This window comes from Ceratotherium simum, chromosome 35 (genome assembly GCF_057802395.1).
Source record: "Ceratotherium simum simum isolate JZ-2026a chromosome 35, ASM5780239v1, whole genome shotgun sequence".
NCBI lineage: Eukaryota > Metazoa > Chordata > Mammalia > Perissodactyla > Rhinocerotidae > Ceratotherium > Ceratotherium simum.
In genome coordinates, this window is record NC_141934.1 from 6380823 (window position 1) to 6406392 (window position 25570).

The window sequence follows — 25570 nt, forward strand, 5'->3', positions numbered from 1 at the left end:
TTTGCCAGACTCAGAGCCAGAGAAGGGATCAGGGATCCCTGAGGTCCGAGTATTGACCTTATGAGTCAGGAGTTTGGAGGCTTGTGCCGGGGTGTTGTTGGGACCAGGAGAAATGGTCACAACCTCAAATGTCATTGCTGCCTCCAGCACAGGAGAAGGTGACCATCTCTGAGGGAGATGAGTCAGGGAAGACTGGGCCCAAGACCCTGAAAAGAGGAAAAACGCACTCCGGTGAGTTCAGTCCTGGGACCAAGCTGAGCCTGAGGAGGAGAAGACTAAGGATCAGCCCAGATTTCCCCTGGTGCCTTCCTTGGAGGCCTCACCTGTGCCCTGAGTGAGGAGGGTGAGGAGGAGCAGAGCCCACGCCACGGTGGAGTTGCCCCAAGAGCACTGCCTTCTGAGACCCCATCCCGATGCCGGGCTCCCCCAGACCTCTCTTATCCCCTCCCCCTGCCTCAGAGGAGGGAGGGGCCTCCATGCAAATCTGCTTCTTGCACCTGCCTCTCCTCCTTCTGACCTGGTCCTTGGTTCTAGATACTTCTGTATCCCTGGACAGCTTATCTAAAGATATTAAAACATTTTGACATGTATTTTCTAAAGGTGGGAACTTGGATTTTTTATACCTGATTTACACAGGAGAGAAAGATCAGCTGATGTCCCTCATGTTAATGAGTTCCCAGTCCTTCAGAGTCTCTGCTGTGATATGACTGTGTTTCTGTGACCATCCCTGGCCTGGGACACTCCTTGTGTGCCTTCTGCTGGCTGACCCCTCTACAGGGACTGTTTACTGTTAGGAAAATGTCACTGCCCACCCCCAGGGAAACACCTGCTTTATAGTAGTTGATGGGTGGTGGTGGGTCTCCCCAGCTGCAGGCTTTTCACTTCCCTACCCCTACTTCTTTGTTCTGAAGCCTCTCCAGCATCGAGTTTTGCAAAGTGGTCGGTAGCTTCCAGGCCACTCACCTACATGCAGCACAGAACTTCAGGTACAGAGGTGTGAGGGAGCCCCGTGGGGGGACAAGGAGCACTGGGCGGAGCCACAATCCTCACCCTGAATCTGTTTCTCACTGTTCTGCCATTTCCACTCTTGATTAGGTGACTTTTCCTTTCTCAGCTTCTGATTCACAATATGAGAAATGAAAACTATAAAGGCCACTGGCCTTTAAACATAAGCCAAGAAGAGATTAATGAGAGATGAGAGTGCAGGTTTGATAATGGGGCACATCTATACACACAACAGTGATATTTATTATGGACTTTATATTATCCAAAGATTGCACTCCATTTTACCTTTGATTTATTGGTCTGGTCACCAAGATGTGTTTTCTGCTTGTTTTCCTCCACCTTGCCATGTCCACAGGCCAAGATAAAATGACCTCCCAAACCCTGGAACACGGAAAAACCGTTGTGAAAAATTTCTTCCTGTTTCTTTCCTTAAATGCCTTTTAAAACTCTTGTTCCTCTTTCTGTTTTTCTATTACCAATGGTTCAAACTGATTTAATATTTTTCAAATTAAAATAGTTTCATCAGGTACAAGGTCCATTTAATGTGTAAAAAGTGAGGCCGGCCCCGTGGCTTAGCGGTTAAGTGCGCGCGCTCCGCTGCTGGCGGCCGGGGTTTGGATCCCGGGTGTGCATGGACGCACTGCTTCTCCGGCCATGCTGAGGCCACGTCCCACATACAGCAACTAGAAGGATGTGCAGCTATGACATACAACTATCTACTGGGGCTTTGGGGGAAAAAATAAATAAATAAAATTTTTTAAAAAGATGTAGAAAGTGTACAGTACCTTTTTCCCCACCCAATGCAGCTATAAAACCTGGGCAGAATTCATGGGGAGATATCTGAGTACCTAGAAAAGTTAATCGTACAAGCAGACAGTGGGAAGACACTGGTATTTGCAATCTCACTGACACTGGGTAAGTTTCCCATTTTTCCTTCAGGGTCCCATGGCCTGGACTCAAAGCAGCAGAAGGCTGGAAGGGGAACCAGCGTGAGGCAGAAAGAGCTGCCCAGGAGAATTTCCCTTGTTCTGGCCTAAAGATGAGAAAGAGAGCTCCTAATCCTTGGAGCAAATTAAAGATACTCACAGTTTCCTTTACTTTTGTTTTTTCCTCTCCCTGTTCCCCATGCCCCAGGTTCCAGGCAAGTCTCCTGTGGTGGCAGCAGTGATAGTGGAGGCCAAGAAGACAGTCTTTACTCCTTAGGAGCTGTTTTCCCAACAAGGTGACAATCAAACCATTGCATTTGTTTCTCTTTGTCATTCCACTACTTGGCATGGACACAAGCCCTATCATAGGAGGTGCCTAACAGAGCACAGTAACTAAAGTAACAATTTGTTTTGAACAAAAATCAAAAAGTAAAGACCAGGAAGGTAGAAATACTGTGGAGATCGTGGAGTGGAAGAAGCTTGGAAAGTAATCCAGAAAATTGTTTATGATTCCCAGGCTCCCCTCTGAGCTGCACTTGCATGGATTCTAATATGATAAGACAGATATTAGGAAAAGATTTTAAGGAGAGACAACCACCCAGATACCAGATGAGCCACTGTGCAGCTCACACTCAGGACAGACCCCAATAGCAGGTCAAAAATTTTATAAATTTTACTGACATAGAAACCGCAGTTCACAAAAAGAATGATACAACAAGCAGCCTAGACTCAACTGTGCAGATAGTCAACTAACACAAAAATATCAAGATAGGATTTAAACGAGACGCGTAGTTTCTTCACAGAATATTGGATTTACCCAGGAGAAGATCCAAAATCACTTAAGATACGAAGAACCAGGAAAAGGTCAACTACAATGGAAATGATCATTAACAGAGTTTAACTCCTATCTGAGAGATATGTTGGCGTTGTCTCATAAAGACTTCAAACCAGCTTTTCAATAATTATACCAGAAATAAGAACAAAGCTTCTGGAAGGAATGGAAGATAGAAATTTTCAGGCTAGAGGTATAAGATACAATGTAGTACAAAGTGGAAGAACTGCAAATGAAAACCGACTAAACAGGATTAACAGCAGATTGCACATTAGCAATAAACTCATGACGTCCAAGTCGTAGCAACGGAAAATCCAAGGTAAACAAAGAGGGAAAATGAATTTTACAACATGGAATATTATCAGCAAATGTGGGGCCACTTCAAGTGACCTAATACACGTGTAATTGGAGTTCCCAAAGGAGAGGAGACAGAGCGACAGAAAGAAGCCACATCTCCAGAAGCTCAACAAACCCCAAACATAAGAAATGTGAAAGAAACCACCTCAAGGGTCATTATAAACAATTCTTGTTTGTGTGGACACCTTTCCAGATCCCTCTTTGGCTTCATTGACCATTGATTTGTTAGTAAAATGTCAACTAAAGTTTATTCCTTGAGGAATCTGTCACATCGTTTGTTTCTCTACCTCTCCCCAACCCTCACGACACAAACTCCAGTCACAAGAGGATCCTTACTCTGGCCATTGTGGGTGAAATTGAATGAACACCCAAATGTGTCTGTTCTTCCTACACATTGCTAAACCTGTATTGAAGGTTATAGTTATATCCCAGAGTTTTCTGTAAGAGACATAGGAACAGGGACATAGACAACGACACAAATTTGGAAGCCAGGATGCATGTCGACATGTGTTAACCGACAGACCACACAAAGCCCAGTCCCAAGTCTGCAAAAGTTTTAACCTCAAATACCATTTTTAATTCTCAATCAGTTGTGAATGTGGAAGTAATGAGTTAATATAAATAAAAAATTAAAATAAGTGGCAGCTGTTACAGAAGCAGGTGGATCTTCCTAGTAGTGAGGCTGGTAGATGACTGCCCACTACCCCTCCCTGCACAGAGGGTAAAACTTACATCTCTGGATGAGGGGAGGCCAGACGGAATGGAGTCTGTGGACATCATGAGAACCCCATGTTCCACACAAGCATTGCAGCCTCTACCCACCTCTCTCTAATGGTCATCTGCATTGATGCCTTTCCCTGACAGGCAATAGATGGAAAGACTCATCTAAGAGGAAGCTGATATCCCCCAGGTGCTGACAGCAATGACACCATCTTGTAATGTTCGGGTCTGAGTGGCCTGGGTTCTCATTTGTACTTTCCTGTCTGCACTAGGGTTGCCTTGACATGAGCCATTCTCCAGTGCCCCCAAGAGCAAAGAATCACCTCTTTCTCTTCCTCCCAGTGAAGTGATCTCAGACTACTCCTGGAGTTCATGCTGAGCTCAGTAGAAGAAAATGTGGGGCAGCTAATCCCCTGACAATTTTCCTGCTAGAGACCCAGGACCTGCCCACATCCAGTAGGGACACATGCCCAAGTCTAGCGGTCACTTCTCTTCCTCTGGGGCCTTGTCTGCTGTCTCCAGGAGGGGCTCCAGTAGATCCCAGGGAAGCTCCACCCAAGACTGAGCCGGAGCCCCTCTTAGTGTCAGTGTCTCCTGGGGCCTCACCTGATAGACCCATTATCCTTTCCTCACTCAGCTGGTTTGTTGCTAGTTCTCACTGTTTCAAACTATGTTGTTTGGGGATGTAAACTAGGAAGGTGCGGGGAAGGAATGTGAAGAAAAGCAATAGAACAATTAACACCAATGTCAACACAGGGACTAATTGAAGAGTGGGATGGATGGAGAGGCTTTGGGTGGGTAGATGCAGCCATGGGTCGATGTGGTTTTCATTTATTATTCTCCCTTAGATTGTAAATATTCATTTCACACCCTCTTCTTTAGCAATGATGCATGTCATAATAAAAGGAATTTAGAAAAATAAACTGAAATGGAACTGAATGTTTTTCCTTTCCTTAGCTTCATAGACAAGAACTCGGAACAAAAGTAGATGTGGAGAAAGTTTTCATGAGAAACTGCAAGTATAAGGTGAAACATCTGCGTTTTTAGATTTTGGAGATGATAGATCATCCACTCAGAAACTTTCAACAAAGAAACTGGAAAAGGAAAAGAGCCAGTAGTGGGACAAAGTCTCCTCTTGTCTTGATGAAGCTGAGGCCCAGACCCCCCGCCCTGCTCTGCCCTCTCCAGCATTTCCAGGACTTGTTCAAACAATAGCTAGAAAAGAAGGAGAGGTGCCCTCGATGTGGAATCCTTAGGAGGGTCGAAGAGTGAGAGAAGGGAGCCTTGGCTGCCTCCTAAACATTTCCCTGAGAGTGAATGTGATATTTTTCTTTTGTCATGTGACGTGATGGGAACCTAGAATTTTCATGCCCTAGATCCCAAAAGGATCACTCACCCTTGGGTTGTGACAGAGAAGACAGAAAGATTAATGAGATTCCATCAACTAATTAATGGATAAATACATGAGGTATGTGCATACAAAGCAATAATTATTTGGCCATAAGAAGGGATGAAGTACTGATACTATATGCTTCAATATGGGTGAGCCTTGAAAACACTATGGCAAGCAAAGAAAGCCAGACACAAAGAGCCACTTAGTGTAGGATTCCCTCTATGTGAAATGTCCAGAATGGGCAAATCCATAGACATAGGTGTAAATTAAGGGTTGTGAGGGGTTGAGAGACAAGGGAAATGGGAGAGTTTCTTTAGGGGGATGAAAATATTCTGAAATTATAGAGTGTTAATGGATGCACGAACTGTGAATGTATTAAAAACCACTGAATTATACACCTTAAAATGAGGAATTTTACGAAATGTGAATTCTATCTAAAAAAAAGTATTAAGGCTTAGGTGCTAGTGGATACAACTTACTCTCGCAGGATCCAGAAAATGAATAAGTTTTGTGTGTGTGTGTGTTGTGTATGTATATTTATGTATGTGTATGTACATATATACATACACATACACGTACCTATATATACAGAGAGAGACATGAGAAATAGAGATATAATGAAAAACAAATATGGAAGAATGTTAAAAATTAGTGAATCAGGGAAAGGGTTATTCAGGAGTTCTTTGTGGTTTCTTTAAATTTTTATTTAAGTTTGTAATTATTTCAAAATAAAATAGTAACAAAGAAAAAAATGAAAGCCTGAGTTTAGGAGTGAAGGGACTCCAGTGAGTTCAGAGGAGGTTTTGGTCTCACTTCCCCATGGACTTGAACCACTGTGGAAAGTGTAACTGCCCACATATGAGCTACAGTAATAATCAGCCTCGTCCTCAGCCTGGATCCCAGAGATGGTCAGGGAGGCCGTGTTGCCAGACTTGGAGCCAGAGAAGCAAGCAGGGATCCCTGAGACCCAAGAACTGACATCATAAATCAGGAGTTTGGGGGCTGTCCCCAGGTGCCGTTGGTGCCAGGAGACATAGTTATAACCCCCAATGTGCTGCTTCCAGCACAGGAGATGGTGACCGACTGATCCAAAGCTCCGGATGCAGAGGGAGGCTGAGTCAGGGCAGACTGGGCCCAGGACCCTGAAAAGAGGAAAAACACACTCTGGTGAGTTCAGTGCTGGGCCCCAGGTGAGCCTAAGGAGGAGGAGACAAAGGATCAGCCTAGATGTCCCTGTTGTCCCTTCCCTGGAGGCTTCACCTGTGCTCTGAGTGAGGAGGGTAAGGAGGAGAGAGCCCAGGCCATGGTGGAGACACCCCAAGAGAACTGCCTTCTGAGACCTCAACCCTGGGTCTGGCTTGCAGACCTCTCTTATCCCCTCCCCCTGCCTCAGAGAAGGGAGGGGCCTCCATGCAAATCTGCTTCCTGCACCTGCCTCTCCTCATCCCCTCTGACCTGGCTCTTGATTCTAGATGCTTCTGCATCCCTGAACAGCAGAACGTACTCATGAATTAAAACACTCTAACATGTTCTGAGTACGGACAGCCTGAGCCTATGACAGTATGCAAAAATGGATCCAGCCCAGGGGTATCGCCACCTTTCCTGTTGTGGAGTCATGGTGCTTCCTGGGTGAGAAATCCCAGGACTGCCCTCTGTGCTGTGTGGGGCAAAAGTGAGGACAGGGTCCCAGACTGGCTGATAGAGATCCCATTGCTCCATTATCCTGGTAGCAAAGGCAGAGCTGGGGACCCCATATCCTCCTCAATCCTTATTCCTGTCAGTTAGGATGGGTCTTCAAGCATCACTCTACTCTCTGTCTCTGCAGTAGTTCGAGACTGAGGCCAGAGGCTGAGCCCTGGCTGGTTTATTAGCACTTTTAGAAGATGATTTATTGGGGGCACCATTGGGGACACAAGAGGGGCTCAGAGGGAAGCAGCTCTTGAGACATCATCCAAGACAGCACAAGTCACAGTGAAGCCCTTCCCCAAATTCAGGAGCTCACTGCCCCCTGGTGGCCTCAGATGGTACAACCCAAGCACCAGGGAAGACAGCTGAGTGAGAGCTGGAAATCCCTCTTCTGCTACCATCCCCTCCTCCCTCCTTCCCCATTCAGCTCAGTACCAGGACCCCAGACCCCTTCTATTCCATCTAAGCTCAGTTCCCATTGTCCATTAACTTCCTTCAGGATGGAATGTGTCACCTCCCACGCTGGGTGGCCCAGACGCTTACCTCAGGACTGTTTAGCATGTCCCAGCACAGCCTCACATGGGATTATTAATTGTGAGGCAGCTCTGGGCTTAGGACTGAAGAAACATTATGTGAAATAAACCAACCCCAGTAGAAGGCTGGATGAGAAAAATGAGACCAGGTGAAGATAGATTGGCTTCTCAACGTGTGGAAAGACAAAATATTGCTTGAGGAAGAGAAAGCTCTGTAGGATTAAGAAGGACCAAATGGAAAGTAGGAGGTAGATTCCAGTGTTTGAGAATGTGGGAGGGCACTAGGGTCAGACTTGGCCTGAGGGCCCATCTCCAGGGACCTCAGAGCAGGTTTTGGTGTCACGGGGAAGAGGGGACTTTTCTGCCTATTCCGCTCTTTGTGGGCACTGAAACAACCTCATCTCATTGCTGTGTGCCTTCCTGAGGTAAAGTCTCTTCCATCCACAGAAGGTTGCTTGATCTAGTGCATTTTTCTAGAAAGGAATGGGTTTGGGGTAAAGTTTCCAAGCAGGACTGACCCTGAAACTCATGTAAAAATTATGGAAAATCCCCAAATAAATTCCCTTTTCATTTAGAAAAATACCCAACCTCTTTACCGGGGCTCTCAGTCATCATATAATGTGTGCTTTCCACAACTGCTCCTCATCTCCCTCCTCTCAGGCCCCAGTTGATGATTCCTCAGCCCCACTGGATTTCCTTCTGGTCCTTCGATTGGTCATATTCCCACTACTTCAGTGTCTTTGCACAGGCTGCTCCTCTGTCTGGAATTCTCACATCTTCATACTTCACATGCCTGGATCTTTCTGAGGACACAGGAATGTACCCCACCCCCTACTCAATCATGCCTGTTTGTTGAATGAACCAAGGAAAGGGCTTGGGTGGGGAAGCTGAGCTGCTGCATTTGCCCAGAGTCTCCAGACCACATTCAGGCAGGTTAGAAAATGTTCCCAGCCAGGTCTGAGAGAGGACGCCAAATAGAAATGCGTTTTGATGCAGGTTCCTCATATGTCTCCCCGGCAAATGTCACACTTGGGGCTCTGCTTACACTCTCTTGCTCTCTCTCTGCAGTGGCCCATGGCTTAGAAGAGGGAAGGGACATAGGATCTGATCTTTCCCATGTTATCCCTGCCTGGAAAACACGATTCTGACTACAGAAAAGGATGAGGACTTACTCCCCCTTGCTCTGAATGCTGAGGTTGGGGAGAGGATTCCAATCTATCTGAGAAAATGTCCAGTAGCTCCCTTCCCAGGGACAAAGCAGGTTGGGGACCTGGCATTCCCTCTCCACCTCTCCTTGGGGTGGATGCTCACACCCTCTGTCCCCAGCCACTGCAGTGGTCTGAGATTTGGTCTGAAACTGAGGCCTGGGGAGTTTACTGTCCTGTGCAGAGAAGGGACTGAGTGGGGACAGGGACATGTGAGTGTGTCCTCTTTGGAGTGACTGGGGAGAAAGAAGCTCCTGGAACCTCCTACAGCCAGGAAAATCCTCAGCAGTGCCTTGGGGCCATTGCAGTCCCCAAACCCAGACCCTCACTGCCCCCTGGTGGCTCAGATGGTGAGCCCAACCCCAAGGATAACCAGAGAAGATTCAGGAATCACTGCTCTGCTTCCCTTCCACCTTTCCTCCTTCTCCTTCTCTAATAGAATTTGCTCCACCTCCACCTCCACGCCCCTCTTCCTATGTTCCATCTGATCGACTCCGTGCTCCCTGGCTCAGTTCCAGCAGCTCCATCTACAATGCAATCTGTCACCTGTCACACCTTTTAACCCAGATGCTCCCCCCTCAGCACCACTGGCTTAACCCAGGGACCCTTGTCAATGGATCACTGCTTGGGATGTACACCTCCATTCGGGGTAAGGGGAATGTTGGATATAAATTGAAGCCAATCCTGAAATGCAGGAGAGAAATGAGACAAGGAGAAAACATTTTGAAATCTCAAAATGTCTAGCATAAAACCGAGTAGCAGAGACTGAGGAGGTTCCAGGAACCCTCAAAAGGATTTTATCTTCTCAGCAGCCAAGGGGATGTAGGACAGGGCTCCAACTGAGGGTCCAGCTCCAAGGACCTCCCATCAGGGAGGAGTCTTGTCTGGACACACTCGGTCTCTGGTTCCTCCCTTTGCATCACCATCATACTTTGCGTCCATCTTGGGAAAGTCAGAACTGAGAACAGTTCACCTACCTTGAGTAAAGTCTTCCACCCATGAAGAGATATGTGATTTTTTTTTAATATTTTTCTACAGAGTTGTATGTGAGGAGTAGAGAGCTGAATTGTGGCCCCAGAGATATCAGATGTAGTCATTTACAGGTCCTATAATTGTTACCGTTTTGGGGGAAAGGTCCAGTGCCAATATGATTAAGGATCTTGGGATAGCAAGATTGTCCTGGATTATTCGAGTGGGTGATAAATTACATCGCACGTGTCCCTGTGAGAGACAGAGGCAGAAAGATTACACAGACACACACAGATGTGCCCCACTGGCCCTGGCCTAGAGGAGAGCTGCCCACTGAACTTCTCAATGATGCTGGTACTTCTCTGCCAGCACACTCCTTATTACTGAGTAAACACTGTGTCCTCTATAGGGTCTCCTGAGGACCATCAACCCAAGGGACAGGTCCAGCACGTTTGGAGCCATCACTTCCTCAGTCCTTCTAAGGGTCATCCTGGCAGTCCGCCTGCAGACTGTCTCAGCGTCTTTGCCCGTTGAGAGTGCTTCCAGCAGAACTCCCCTTATCCAATCTTAGATTCTGCCCCTCGATCCTGCACCTTCAGAATCCATCCCGTGAACACTCTCCTGGGTCCCATCGCACATTGTTGGCTGGTTCCGCAGCTCTTATCCTCCCTAGAAGGCCCAGCACATTCCTGCCCAGGTTTTGTGGTGAGTTAATCCTACTTATTGGCCCACAAGCCTTCATAGGAGGAAGGGACAGATTCCAGGGGTGCTGGGGGTGGTGAATATTATCCCATAGGGCAGAAGCTTCTGCACCATCTTCAAACAAAGAGAGAGTAGGCATGGGCCCTAATGATTGAGAGATGGCCACTTCTGCAAGCTTGGATATTCAGAGAATTATTGATTTAAGATTTTGGTGTGCTTGGATCCACAGGGCCGCTTCTTGGGACTCAGGACCCTGTTGTTATCCGTTCAGGGCACTGACCAGGCAGAGCAAAGCTGCCCAGGGGAGTGTTCACTGTTCTCCGTGCTCTGCTGCTCTTAAGATTAAGTTCTGGGAATCCGCTTTCCCTGACCTCTGTCTCAGCAGAAGAGAGGTTTTCAGCCAACAAGGAGGCTTTCTGGCTTTCACACTTAGCTTGTCCTCACTGATTTTCACTCCCAGCCTTTTAACTTTTGCAAATCATCTATCGCACTTAGAAACAATGCTACCACACTCTTCCAAAAGCTGAAGTAGTATGATTGTCTCCACATTCCTTAGAAGTACTCTTTTCTTCAAATTTTTCAAATTTGAAGTGCAAAAGGGTCCCACTTTTGCATTTCCTCCTACAGGTAAATCACCCCTGTTCACCCCTGGTAAAAATTTAAACAATTGCATTGCTCCTCTGTAGCAGAAGTTCTCTGAGCTCCTACCCCCCTTATTGGGGTCTTCATTGCTCCAGAATCCGATCATCTCTGTACCTCCTTTCTCAGGCACTCCCTGTCCTGGGTAACCCAGGACTGCCCCATTTTAGCACTGAAAGATCCCTGTCCTGAGAAACCCATCAGTCTTAGGCAAATTGGGCTAGTTAGTCACCCTCCCGACACCATCTGTCACAGGCCAGATCTCCCTGGAAACAGATGCTAAGGTGGAGGTGAGCACATAGAGGTTTATTGGGGAGCGCTGTTGGCATCAACCCCTGTGCAAGGGATGGGAGGGAGGAGGATCAGGGAATGAGACCCAGTGTGTGACACTCCAGGATCTCCAAGTCAAAGGGGACATGCAGGAGACTGAGGAAGGATAATACCTGGGAAGGGTGAAGGGAGAGAGAGCAGGAATAGGCAGGGGGAGACTTCAGACAGCAATGCTGATATGAGCCCTGAAAAGGGAGAAGGGCCAGAAAGGAGGGCTGGAGAGCAGGGACCTCAGAATCAGGAGCAGCAGTGAGAAAATCTCAGCCTGCCCCACGGGGAGCTCCAAAGCAAAGGTTAGCATCGAGGAGTCCCAGCTCAGCAGATGGGTGAGCCCTTGCACTAGGATGTGTTCAGTCACTGCCAGGAGGCTGCCCGGGAAACACACACCCTCAGCTAGAAAGCTAGGCAGATCCTGAAAGCATGGCACCTGGCGGCTGTCAGCTGCATCCCTGTGTCGGGTTTCCTCAAGCAGGCAGATCTGAGCAGCTCAGCCTTCAGCTGCCCTAGTTGGGCTGTGGTGCAGTCTCAGCCAACTCCAGGGGGCTCTGGAGCTGAGACAACCGTTTACAGTGCTTCCACATTGCAGCAAGACAGCCTCACTTGTATATTGGTGCATCCACCAATCATTGCACCCACGCTGCCCCGGGAAGGGGCGTGACCTTGCAGGGGCAGATCCCTCCTGGGAGGTCAGTTTGGGGAAGCACTGGCAGAGAAGGACTGTCTGCACATCCAGCGGTAGGACTGACATGCCCTTCGTGGGATCTGGGCCACTCATCACAGCGTCCCCTTCCTTGGCCCTTCAGCAAATGGAAATTTTCACTTCTCTCAGTCAATGAGCTCCTATAAAGGCTGGGAACGAGAAGTCCCATGGAGTGGGAAACATATAAAGCATTTCCACTACAATGTATGACACATTTAAAAACTTTTAACCATGTGAACCCCTGGTCAGTTGGAAAAAAGGCCTTCAAAGATCATATGCCTGCTGTTTTAGGCATAATTTGAAATCAGCACATCATCAAAGGAATAACAACAATAAAATACCTGTGTGTAAATAACCAGGTCATAGACTCACCAGACTGGAGGAGTGTGTCAGATGTGTGCTGGACCCCAAGGCCAGTCCCGATTGCTTGGGGTCCACAAGGGAGAGATCCCATGGAAAGCACTAGAAGGTGCTGGGTGCTTCCCTCAAGAAGTAAACAGAAGGTTTCTCTTTTGTGATCTCCTGTTACTGGGGGATTTTCAGGCACTCCAAGATGCAGGAATCACCATCCATTTTATTTTTTCTAGAATAATGTACCTACACAATCAGACATGAAACAAGACATAAGCATAATTCCTGCAAATTAAGAAACAAAATGATAATCTGTGCAAGACATAACTTATAACCTATAAAACCAAAGTGAATATACTAAAGAGTATTCAAAAATAATGCCCTGTATGCCTGAGGTTTATTAGGGAGAGGGCATTAGCACAAAGGCAGCCTTGCACAGTCCAATTAAAAGGGTACAGCATTTGAAGGTGTCAAATGTATGACACTCAGCTATATTAGGTTCCTACTGTTGCTATAACTTACCACAAACTTAGGGCTTAGAATAACAGAAATTTATTTTCTTGCAGTTCTGGGAGCCTGAAGTCCAAGGTGAGGCTTACAGGGCTGAAATCAAAGTGTCAGATGGTCTGGTTTCTTCTGGAGGTTCCAGGGGAGAATCTGTTTCCATGCTTTTCTGGTTGCCAGAGGCTGGAAGCCCTTCCTTGGCTTGTAGCTACATTACTCCAGTCTCTGCTCTATCGTCACATCTCCGTCTCCTTTTCTGTCTTCAAATCTGCCTCTGCCTTCCTCTTATAAGGACACTTGTGATTATATTTAGGGCATACTAGATAATCCAGGATATCGTCCATTGACTTTGTACTAGTCAAGGTTCTCCAGAGGAGAAGAATCAATAGGATATATATATATATATATATATACACACACATCTCCATATATATATATATGATTATAAAGAATTGGCTTATGTGGTTATAGAGGTTGAGAAATCCCGCAGTCTACAAGCTGGAGACCCAGGAAAGCTGTTGGTGTAGTTCAGTCCAAGTCCAAAGACCTGAGAACCAGAGGAGTTGATGGTGTAAATCCTAGTCTGTGGACAGAGGAAGATGAGATGAGGTGTCCCAGCTCAGCAATGAGACAGGAAAAAAAAGGAGTAAATTCCTCCTTCCTCCACCTTTTGTTATATTCAGGCCCTCAATGGATTGGATGATGCCCACCCACCTCGGGGGAGGGCAACCTGATTTACTGAGCCCATCAATTCAAATGCTAATCTCATCTGGAAACACTCCCACAAACATACCCAGAAATAATGTTTAATCCGGCCTCCCCATGGCCAGTGAAGTTGACACATAAAATTAACCACCACAGTCCCCATCTCAAGAGCTTAATCATATCTGCAAAGTATCTTTTGCCATGTAAGTTAACAGTTATAGGTTCCAGGGATTAGGACCTGGATATCTTTGGAAGCCATTACTCAGCCTTTAAATCCTCCTGAGGCACACACACAGGAAATGCTCTAAGGGGCTGTTCTCAGAATGCTGTGCACAGTAGCACACTGATATATTCCAGAAACAGGAGCTATCTGCAACCAAATTTTAAGTCACTATAAAATGACCTGTCTGTCCTTGTCTTCAAATAGTTTCAGTATTCATGGAAACCTAGAAAGCTGTCCCTATTGCTTGTCCCTATTGTCTCCACAAAGAGAGAACTCACAAGAAAGGGAAAGTTCCAGAAATGCCCACTGTTGCAATCCTGTCCTGCTCTCAGTCTAGCTACTGGAGCTCTCTTTATTCCTTCCCGATAAACTACGTCTCACCGTAAATCTAAGAGGACATCTTCCTTCCACAATCAAAGAAATCTTAGGAAGTCACTTATGCATTCTCACACTTGTCCCCACTGGGGTTCTTTTTTAAGGGATTCCATCCTTCCCATCACAGGCATGTAAGGGTTGCTGGTGTGAAATCCCCATGATGTCCCGGTTGGCACCTCCAACCTCCTGCCCTTTCCTTCCTCAATGTCCGCGAAGATAGCAGGCCCAGCCTCTGACTGGTGTTACAGAGACAAAGGACAAATGGTCAGTATGTGAGGCCACCTGGCAGAGGAAGCCTCCCCTGCTGGTCCCTGTGAAGCAGCTGCTGCTCTAGGAGGAGGAAATGAGAAGTGTGAAGCACCAACTGATGGCTAGAGTTGGACTGTGGGAAAATACTGACAGGAGAAGAGCTGAGTACACAAGACTCCAGAAGCATAAGCCCAGGTTCCTTCAGAAGTTCCACAAGAGGCTGAGCAAACATTCAGGACATATGTCGACGTATTAATTTCTTCATTCTTTCATCTAGTAGTATAACTGGAATCCTAGTTTGGAGGAGGTTTGCACACCACACAAACCCACCAGCTATCCTTTCACTGATGGGATAAAGGAACAAATTGGGAAAGATTTCATCGAGATGAAGGGGGACAATGAATGTACAAAGCTTGGTATGAGGACAGCAGATCGGGGCCTGGGGGAAGGCAATTCGGTACAGAGCACAGGTCTGTCCCTCCAATTCTCCCCCAACTCAGCCCCCATGAAATACTGCTTGAGTGTCTTGTCACAGGAAAGAGAGGGGCCGGCCCCATGGCATCGCAGTTAAGTGCGCACACTCCGCTGCTGGTGGCCCCGGTTCGGATCCCAAGCAAGTACCGATGCACAGCTTGTTGGGCCATGCTGTGGCGGCATCCCACGTAAAGTGGAGAAAGATCAGCATGGATGTTAGCTCAGGGCCGGTCTTCCTCAGCAAAAAGAGGAGGATTGGCATGATGTTAGCTCAGGGCTGATCTTCCTCACAAAAAAAAAAAAAAAAAGGAAAGAGAGACCCTAAAGGGAAGATCTCATATGTTCCCCTTCTCTTCATTCCCTTTGCAAACTCTTCAAGACTTTCCCCAGTCACCAGGCCTTAACAACAGACCTACAGAAGAATGATCCCAGTAAAGGGCCATCTCGACCAGATTGTGGTGCAAGCAAAGTTGAATACACAGTGTCATTTGTGGTGTACCAAATCGGTCTGGACCAGGGGGTATAGGAGGCATTTAGCTGTCAGCTTGTGCTGGGAGCATCTGGATTGGACCAGACAGGAGTCTTTGGGTCTCCTGCTCCTGTCTTCTACGCCGGGGATGGCATCTACACCTTGAGCCTTGTCACCCAGCAGTGATGAGCTTGTTTTCCCAGAGACCACCACCCTGGAGAGGGTTTCTGCTGTCCTTCATTATGAGATGGAAGAGGAGTTCACAGAGAAACCCATCCTTCCAGATGAGGAGGCATACACATCCCTGCACACAGGGAAGCAGGGATGAGAGCAAGGAGGGATTCTGTGAGCTCAGGGCAGGGGTTGCTCTCACTTCCCCAGTGGACTGGGAGCACTGTGGCAAGAGCCACTGCTTATATACGACACACAGTGATAATCTGCCTCGTCCTCAGGCTGGAGCCTGGAGAAGGCCAGGGAGGCCAAGCCATCGGACCCAGAGCCAGAGGAATGGTCTGAGATCCCAGAAGGCTGAGAACTGACAGTATTGATCAGGAGTTTAGTTAAGGCAGTGCTTGGGCCTTATTGGTATCAGGACACCTCGTGATAATCCCCAATGTCACTGCTGCTTCCAGAGTTTCTGTCCCAGAACCCTGGATGCTGAGGGAGGTTGAGTCAGGGTAGACTGAGTCCATGAGCCTGAAAACAAAAACAAAGACAGGTTGGTAAGTTCAGGACCAAGGCCATAGGTGAGCCAGCATAAAAGAAGGGGCCACCCATGCATCTACAACAGGGTCTCACCTGTGCAGTGATCAAGGGGCGTGAGGAGCAGAGGAGCCCAGCCATGGTGGAGGTGCCTGGACCCGCCTCCTGACCCCCTAGCTGGGCAGGGTAGCCTTGGGTGGGGTTATTTATCCCACCAGGCTGCCCTGTGTTGGGGTGGGGGTGGGGGGACTTCATGCATATCTGTTCACCAAGCCTTGACCATCTTCACTGCCCCCTCTGGCTCCAGACCCCAGAGGGTAGGACCCTCCAGAGTTATCTAAGAGATGTGTTTACCTCTGAAGTAGATCTGAGGTGGGGTCCCGAGGGAGTCAGAGATACTAAGCAGAAGTTACTCAAGGGAGAAGAGCTGAGACCCCAGGACCCCAGAAGTGTAAACCCAGGTTCGTTCAGAAGTTCCATAACAGGGGCTGGCCCCGCGGCTTAGTGGTTAAGTGCGTGCGCTCGACTACTGACGGCCCAGGGTTCAGATCCCGGGTGCGCACCAACGCACTGCTTGTCTGGCCATGCTGAGGCGGTGTCCCACATACAGCAACTAGCAGGATGTGCAACTACGACATACAACTATCTACTGGGGCTTTGGGGAGAAAAAGGGAAAAAAAGGAGGAGGATTGGCAGTAGACGTGAGCTCAGAGCCTGTCTTCCTCAGCAAAAAGAGAGGAGGATTGGCATGGATGTTAGCTCAGGGCTGATCTCCTCACCAAAAAATAAATAAATAAATAAAATTTAAAAAAGAAGTTCCATAACAGTCTGAACAAATGTTCATGGTATATGTGCATAGAATAAGTCATTCTCTCATCTATTAGTATAATTGGAATCTCAGGAGCGGTTTAGTGCACCAGTGAGCCTTAACTCTCACCCCCCTTGGAGACCTGCAGAACCCCCACACCTCTGCTCAGTGCAGAACTTAGTGAGCCCCTGGACTGTGGTGAGGGACCCTGGAGCCTAAATAAAGACTCTGTGCTGTGACCCTGATTGTGGCTGCAGCTGCCACACAGAGGTAAACAGAGTGCTAGCCTTGTCTCCTCCTGGGCCACAGTCTCAACAACAACACCCCCGCCCACCCCTGGAAACAAGGGTTGTGTCTATCTGACTCATCCTTGTCCTACATGCTGTGATGCAGACTGGACACTCACAGGCTCACTTCCAATACGGTAGCCACTAACCACACATGGTGAATAAGCACTTGAAGCAAATCTAGTCCACTGAGGGGCCAAATTTTTAATTTAATTTAATCTACATTTAAATTTAAAATATAATAATTCAGTTATTGTTTGGAACAACTTGGGTATGTGAATGAATCTACTTTTTCAACCGTAAATTTTATGAAATCTAAATACAGACCAAGCATTTCCGATTAAAGTTAAAATTCCTATCAGATTAAAATTAAAAGTCCATCCGAATTGAGGTGAACTGTGAACATACATCGTATTTAGAAGACTTAGTACAAAAAAATGAAGGTAAAATCTCATGAATGGTTTTCAAAATATTGGTTACCTGTTGAAATGATAATATTTTTAATACATTTTAACCCAATGTATAGATACGCCAATATAATAAAATATATTAAAATTATTTTTTTAATTCTCACAGGTCCTCCTCTTTTAGTGACCATTCTCTAGACATCATTACGCATCCAAAAAAGCGTCTGCAAGTATAAATTAGGTATAATCCATTAAGGCCCAGATTTTAACGCTGTGTTCATGATTCTCTCCCCAGCACCACCAGAGTATAAAGTCCACGGAAAGCACTGGCAAATAGTTATCGAATAGAAGAAATGAATAAAATATTACATATATTCGTTATCTTATTTGAAGAGGATTATATTGTATGTGTTATTCTGTACTTGATTTTTTTCACTCAACAGTAGAGACATCGCAACTCTAACATGGCCCAAAAAAGACTTCTTAGATATTTTATCCTACTTTCTCCTCTTGTTCTTCCCAATCTCAGGCAGTCAAGATGAAGTTCTAGGGGGTACCCTTGACCCCTCACTTACTCTCGTGATTTGCACCCTCCAAAAGGAAGGGCTGCTGATTTCACCTCCAAGATGTCCGCAAAGCTGCCGACCGCCACTGGGGTGCAAGCCAGATCTCCCACCAAGAACCATGTAAAGACCACACAGCGAACATAGGGACCTTGAAAATGTACCTCAGGTTATGTCAAGATCCTGCTTACAAACTTGTAATTTCCCCTTAGCAAACCCCTTCCTCCAGCTTTCCTGTCCCATGTCTCCAGCCTCCTCCCCGCTGAGTTCACTGGGCTGCAGATCCTCCCACCTTCCTTCCTTGGGCCCCTCAACAGCAGCCCAGTCTGGGCCTACAGCGCCCCTTGGTGGCCTAGACACATGATGCCTCGTGAAACTAGACATGGTATGGGGAGGACTGGAGATGCCTTGGAAGAGCAAGCCTTCGAAGACAGTCTTAGGCCATCCGGGCTGCTATGACAAAATATCACAGACTAGATGGCTTATAAACAACACAGATTTATTTCTGACAGTTCTGGAGGCTGGGGAGTCCAAGATGAGAGCCGTTTTCCTCATTCACAGCTGGCAGCTTCTCACTGTGTCCTCGGGTGGTGGAAGGGGTGAGGGATCTCTCTGGAGTGTCTTTTATAAAAACACTAATCCCATTTATGCGGGCTCCACCCTCATGACTTAAACACCTCCCAAAGGCCCCACCTCCTAATACCATCATCTTTAGGGGTTAGGATTTCAACATATGAATTTGGGGAGGACAATAACATTCAGACCATAGCAAAGACCAAAGAGAGTGCACTCTGGAGAGAGGAAAGTCTAATTGAATGCCCACAGGGATGGCATCCACTCCTGGGGTTACGTAAATGGAGCTAAAGAGCAGAGAGCAGCTGGCATCAGGGAAGGCCTAAGGATCTCTCCAGGGACCCCTTGTCAGACTGCCACCCTTGCTCAGGGTGAATCTTCCTCACCAAAAAAAAGAAGGAAAGAAAGGACAGCAGAAATCCCAGTCTGACTGCCCCACTGAGACACCGAGCGCTTTAGCAGGTTTTGGTCTCAGTTCCCCATGGACTTGGAGCATTGGACGTAAATGCTAAGGCTGTCCAGGACAGTGATAGTCAGCGGCGCCCTGAGGCTGGAGTCCAGAGATGGTCAAGGAGGTGTGCCGCCAGACCTGGAGCCTGAGAATCAAGCTGGAAGCCCTGAGGACAGAGAACTGATGGCATCTATCAGGAGTGTGGAGGCAGTTCCCAGGGCATCGTTGGTACCAGGAGGCAAGGTTATAAGTTCCAGCGTGGCTACTGCTTCTGTAACCAGACTGGAGAGTCCAATCGCCCAGGTTCTTGGTCAGCATAAGAGAAGAATTCAGACACCGACACAACGGCAACAGCAAGCAAGCAAATATTTATTAGAGAGAAGGTCACATACACTCCAAGTGAGGAGCGGGCCATGCCACAGAAAGCATCTGCCCCGTGCCTTGGGTTAGTTTTATTTTTATTTGGGCTGTTTAGAAGGGCCGGCCCCGTGGCTTAGCGGTTAAGTGCTCGCGCTCCGCTGCTGGCGGCCCGGGTTCGGATCCCAGGCGAGCACCGACACACCGCTTCTCCGGCCATGCTGAGGCCGCGTCCCACATACAGCAACTAGAATGGATGTGCAACTACGACATACAACTATCTACTGGGGCTTCGGGGGAAAAATAAATAAATAAAAATCTTTAAAAAAAAAAAAAAAAGAAGGGAATTAGCACTATCTGGTTATCTGCCAACAGTGGTCTTGTCACCGACTAGTGCCCCGAGGAACTCAAGGGTGGATTTGGAGGCATTTAACTGTTGTTATGTTAAGGAGACAACCAGTAGCCACCCTGAAGCTAACCAAGCCTCCCTACAGGAACTGCGCCCATGACCTCGCCTTATTTTTTGTGTGAAGATCTCTTCAAGAGAAGATTAAGCCTTATTACCATAATCTGCAGTGTACTTGCCTCTCCCTTTTGAATATTCATTCCCCAACCAAATAAAAGTTCCTCCTTCCCTTTGTTCAGGGACGCCATGAGTTTGGAAATGATTCCTCATGGCCCCCTATTTGCTGCAAATACACTTGACTTTGTGAGACAACTTCCACTGGTGTAGAGTCTTATTTAACTCACCAGGAGGTGAGCCCATTTGGTTCAGCAATGGTCTACCTCCACCCACAAGTCGGGAGGGGGAGTTCTTGACCTTCTAGGGGAATCTCTGGAACTGTCATGGCAGTCATCCCCCGTGGAAGGGGGGCTAACGCACATGGAATTTGTATGTAAATTAAAGAAAGGTCAATGTCCTCTATAGATATATAGCAGAAGACTTTGTATGTGATGTTTGTGCACCTGTTATTTTTATCGTCACAGTTGATGGCCTCAGATGCCGGTGGCGGCACCAGGCAGGTTTCAGTTCCCCTTTATCTGCATCTTGTGGGATGCCAGCAAGACACTTCACTGATGTAGCAAAGTCTTCAGCCGTGATCCCCCGCTCGTCTCTGGATGCCAGTAAGATGCTCCACTGATGCAGCAATGTCACCAACTATGATCCCCCACTCATGTCTACCTAGCTACTTATCTCACTTCCAATGCAGGAGATGGTGACAGTTTGTCTCAAAGTCCCAGACACTGAAGGAAGCTGGGTCAGGGCAGACTGAGCCCAGGACCCTGAGAGGAGGAGAAATGAAGAGAGGGGTGACCCAGATGAACCTGAGGAGGACGGGGAGAAGGGTCAGTCCAGGCACCCAGATGACTCTTCTCTGAGGACTGTCACCTGTGTCCTGAGTGAGGAGGGGGAGGGGGAGTGGAGCCAAGGCCATGGTGGAGATGGCCCAGAGCTCTACCTCCTGAGATCCCCATGCTCCAACAGGACACTCAATGCTCTCTCATCCTCTTTCCGTGTTCTGAGATGCAGGAGGGGCCTCCACACAAAGCTGCTCCTGAGCTCTGAAGTTTCTTAGTTCCTCCTTTGCTTTGTCGGGGGAAGAGGGAGAATCTCCCTCTGCCATTTTCCTTAAGGTTCTTATGGCTGGCCAAATAATTAATAAGACACGTTAGCAGGAGAAAATAATACCAAGTTTAATAACATGTATACATGGGAGAAAGCAGGGACACTGCGTTTCTCCACACAATAGCAGAAATTCTCATCTTAAATACCATGTTCAGCCAATAACAAAGGAGGATTTTGGGGGTGGGGGAGTCAGTTACAGGAGATTACCACTAAAGCACAGTAAACAAGAGTAAGGTCATTATGCAGATTTAAGGCCTCACCTTCCACATTGATAAGCCTCTAGAAATGAGGCCATCCCCCCCTCTTCCCAAAACAGAGAGGGAGATACCTTTACAAATGGAGATTTCTCTTATAAACCTAAATGATTGTCTGGCAACTCCTCACAGGGCCATCCAGAGAATGTGGCCAGAGAGACAGAACTTCTGATAAGATGGGCTTGTTGGTGCCTTTTCTCTTGTAACCTCTATCCTACATTATCTTTACAGCCATCATGATAGATCTGTTCCGGGAAGGAGCCACCATGTCAAATTCTTTAGGCAGTTAGTGGGGGAGGTCAAATGTCCCTTAGAGAAAACAATCAAGATAAAGAGATATATTTTAGGATGGCCATATCTTGATACCCCACAGCTTTAAGCCCTGAGGCTTGTCACCCAGGGGAGTGTGCAGATGCTCTGTCTTAGCCAGGAAAGGTGTGTGTGGGTCCTCTTCCCAAAAAGTTGCTTTGAGGCTGGATCTGAGGGACACAAGCTGGGGAAGCACCACTCTTCAGTGAGCACCTGGCCTTCTAGTGAGTTCTCCTCCCCACACTCCTAGCCTTCCCCTGTCACACACTAAGGGAGGGTCCTCCTGCCCTCTGCAAGCCCAGTCTCTGCAGGAAGCCTAAGTCTGAGATGACAGGATGCTGACCACTGCCCAAAGGCTCCTGCCTTTCCTTCTGAGCTCATTCATAGCCACCCCAAAAGAATTTTCAAAAATGGTGGTTCCCCCCATCAGGACACATGGCCTTGGGATGCACACCAGCCCTCCTAAATTCTCTCCAAGACCTTCCGCACCAGCTTAATCCTGCAGCAGATTGGGAGTTCAGAGGCTGTTTCAGGCATGTGTTATTAAATCAGGGGCCATTGTGCACCGGGTCTCATGGCAACACAGCCCCACCCTGGGGGCAGGGAGACCCACACCAGGACTTGACAGCCCCAAACTCCTTCTTGATTTGTCCACTCTGTCTTGGACCAGTGGCTTGTCCTTCCTAGTCTCAGCATCTTCACCTGAAAAAAACTAAGCCAGCATTCAAGTTGACAGCCTCCTGGCAGGAGTCTGGCTAGAAAATCCAAACATAAATGTTTCCATGAATTGGTAAGCGGTCTATGACTTTTATCCCCAGCACGGTTAGGTGGAGAGTTCAGGCCCTTTCAGCTTCAGGTTTACTGCAGGGGGTCACAGAAAACAATATTTTCTTCTTTCAGTTCTCCTCTATCTCATCCCCCAGACAGGTCAGCCTAAACCAGCATCTCTCAACTCCAGAGACAGAGCAGAACGTGCTCATTCAAATGCGTTCCCTGCCCTTTTTTCACTCATTAAAGATTTTTAAAGTCTCAGTTGTGATCATTATAATTCTATTTTTTCATGTTTCTAAAACAAAAATAGCTCTATTTTCATCTCTAGTCAAGGAAAAAAACTATGATACTAAAAGTTTTAAAAAGTACAGAAAAGTCTTTTCCATAACCAGTGTCATCATATATATATATATATTTTTTTTTGCTGAGGAAGATTCACCCTGAGCTAACATATGTTGCCAATCTTCCTCTTTTTTTGTATGTGAGCCACTGCGACAGCATGGCCACTGACAGATGAGTGGTGTAGGTGAACCGAACCAGGGCCACTGAAGTGGAGCATGCCAAATTTAACCACTAGGCCACCGGGGCTGGCCCCAGTGTTATCATCTTAGTGGACATCTTCTGGACATTTTAGTTTGCTTATCTAAAAAATTCACAAATGTGAATTACATATATCCCAGGGGAGTGGAGCCCTGTAACTTTCATTCCCTCCTCTATATCAAGTGGAGGCCCAGCAATACGGTAAACATTTGTAAGTGTTACTTGAAGCAATGAATAAGTGAACGTTATATTCACGTTTAATTTTACATGAATAGGATTGCATTTTATAAACAATCACGTGACATGCATTTTGCTTTCAAATATTACGGACATCACCTTTTTAGTGTATTAATCGCAATGAGCATTAAAACAGCAAGCAGATAATGAAAATACCAATGGGCAATCTTCAAATGGATCCCCTTTTCATTTCAAGCCCCACAGACCCATCAGCGGCCCTCTCCAGCACTCTTCATCACCCTCCCCTCTGCCCCAGTCTCCTTTCTATTTTCAAATTGGCCAAGCACTTTATCAGGATTTGTGCAGTCTGTCCTCACGCCCAGAACAGGATCCTTGCAAGCTGCCACGGCTGCTTCCTGCACAGCCCTCAGACAGGGGTTCCTGAGCAACTGGCAGTTCATCTGCCTTTGTAACTTTTCATACCAGTCCTTTTGTTTTCTTCAGAGAATTAGTTACAACTTCCTGCTTTAAAACAATGGACTTCTTGTTTTGGGTTTTTTTTGTTGTTTTCACTCTAAACCTGAAGAGCCAGACTCATTGATGTCCTTAAGCGTTCCATCAGCAGCCACTCAAGGACAAATGTTTGTTGAATGAGTCCAGAAGAGGAGGGAGGGGGAGGCGGAGAGTCTCCAGTTCCAATGTGAAAAAATTGAGTTTTTAATCAGTTCAGTTCTAGCTAACAATCCCAGGTCCACTGGGGATCAATGCAATGACCTTGTTTGTGAGTACCTATATATTCATTCATCATTCATTCATCTGTGTAGCTGGAAACCTTAAGCTCTGTTAGCTCACAGGCTAGGGATGTCTGGGGAAAAGGCAGGGTAGATCCATGCAAAACAGCCAGGCTCACAGCCCGCCTGTTACTCTCAGCCACCACGACCTTCCTGCGGCCTGTGGTAAAAGATTTAGGGTCACTTGCATGACAAGGACACAGTGCCAGACTCAATTCCCAGGACCCTTTTCAGAAAAACACAGTCAGGAAGTTTGAGGAGGCCCAGTACTTCCCAGGACTGAATGAGGAAGCTAACTTCAAAAGACCCCAAGGAGGTCCCTCTGGCCAGCTTGAATGACAGGGGTGGGGCCTGTGCTTTGCTCTTAACCCCTCCCTCTCTCTTCACCTGGAAAGAACCCTCACTCATCTGGGTCTTGCCATCCCTCCAGAAGCCTGAGTTTCCTCCCCTAAAGGGACTGGCGGGAAGCAGGCACCAAAACCTGACACAGGCCTTGCAAACGTACAGGATTCCAGGTCCCAGCACCCCCTAGTGGCCCCAGACACAGATCCCATGGTTAAGGGGCACAGCTCTGAGAAAGGCCAAACACCAGGCCCTGGCGCTGTGCCTAGCCACCTCTCCTCAGCATCCTTTTTTTTTTTTTTTTTTGCCGGGAGGACTAGCCGTGAGCAAACATCCAATGCCAATCCTCCCTTTTTTTTCCCCCCACTCTTGAGGAAGATTGGCCCTGGGCTAACATCCGTGCCCATCTTCCTCCACTTTATATGGGATGCCGCCACAGCATGGCTGAACAAGCAGTAGGTCGGTGCGCGCCCGGGGTTCGAACCTACAAACCCCGGGCTGCCGCAGCAGAGTGCGAGCACTTAACTGCCGCGCCACTGGGCCAGCCTTCCTCAGCATCCTTGACCTGCTCCCTCCTGAGGAAGATCTGGACCACATTTGCAGTTTTCAGGCCCAGCTGTGACTTTGTCCAAAGGGATTTGTTGGTGAAAAGAGGAGAAGCCCTGCATTTAGGACTAGCGAAAGCCAAAGTCACCTGAAGGATCGGGGGAGGTGAGTAGGGCAAAACGCAGGAAATTCTGGCATCTGAAAAAGCTCTGGAAAACCAAATCCGAGGGGGAGACTGAGGAAAGGACGCTCTGGCGAGAGGACAAGCTAACTGAATCCTGGCTAGGGTGTCCTCTGCCCCAGGGGTTACATAAATGGTAAGGTCCAGGGTAGAGGGCACTGGACCACCTAAGGATAGAGACATCTTTTGTAGACCAGGGAGGTGCACATGGGGCGAGAACCTTCGCAGAGGACCCGGGAGGAGCAGGCCCTGGCCACAGACAGAAAAGGGTCGTCTGAAGCGCAGGCCCAGGGGCTGGGGGGCTGAGTTGGCGGTCGGGGAGTCAGGCCACCCCCTTCTCCCGCCCCATCCGTGAGACGCCTCATCCCAGTCCACCTCCATCCTCCCAACCCCCCCCACCCCATCCCCCATCCCACTCCGCCCCCACTCTCTCACTCCCTGCAGTCCAGCGGGCCGGGCCACAAGTGCCAGCCCTCCCCCTCTCCCCGTCCCCTCCCAGCCTATTAAGACAAACCCCTTCTGGACTCTCTAGGCGAC

At 47.7% G+C, this 25570-nt stretch overlaps 1 long non-coding RNA gene across 2 annotated transcripts; it reads right to left on the reverse strand.

Moving 5' to 3' along the window:
- Positions 1-5918: 5918 nt before the first annotated feature.
- LOC147912442 (uncharacterized) lies at positions 5919-13576 on the reverse strand. 2 transcript variants are annotated; one of them, XR_015549859.1, is made up of 4 exons: positions 12871-13576; positions 12370-12594; positions 9777-9878; positions 5919-6375 (listed from the first exon to the last, which is right to left on the reverse strand). It is a non-coding gene; the product is annotated as an uncharacterized LOC147912442 (long non-coding RNA). The 2 variants fall into 2 exon arrangements; XR_015549860.1 differs by lacking the exon at positions 9777-9878.
- Between the last annotated feature and the right edge of the window lie 11994 nt (positions 13577-25570).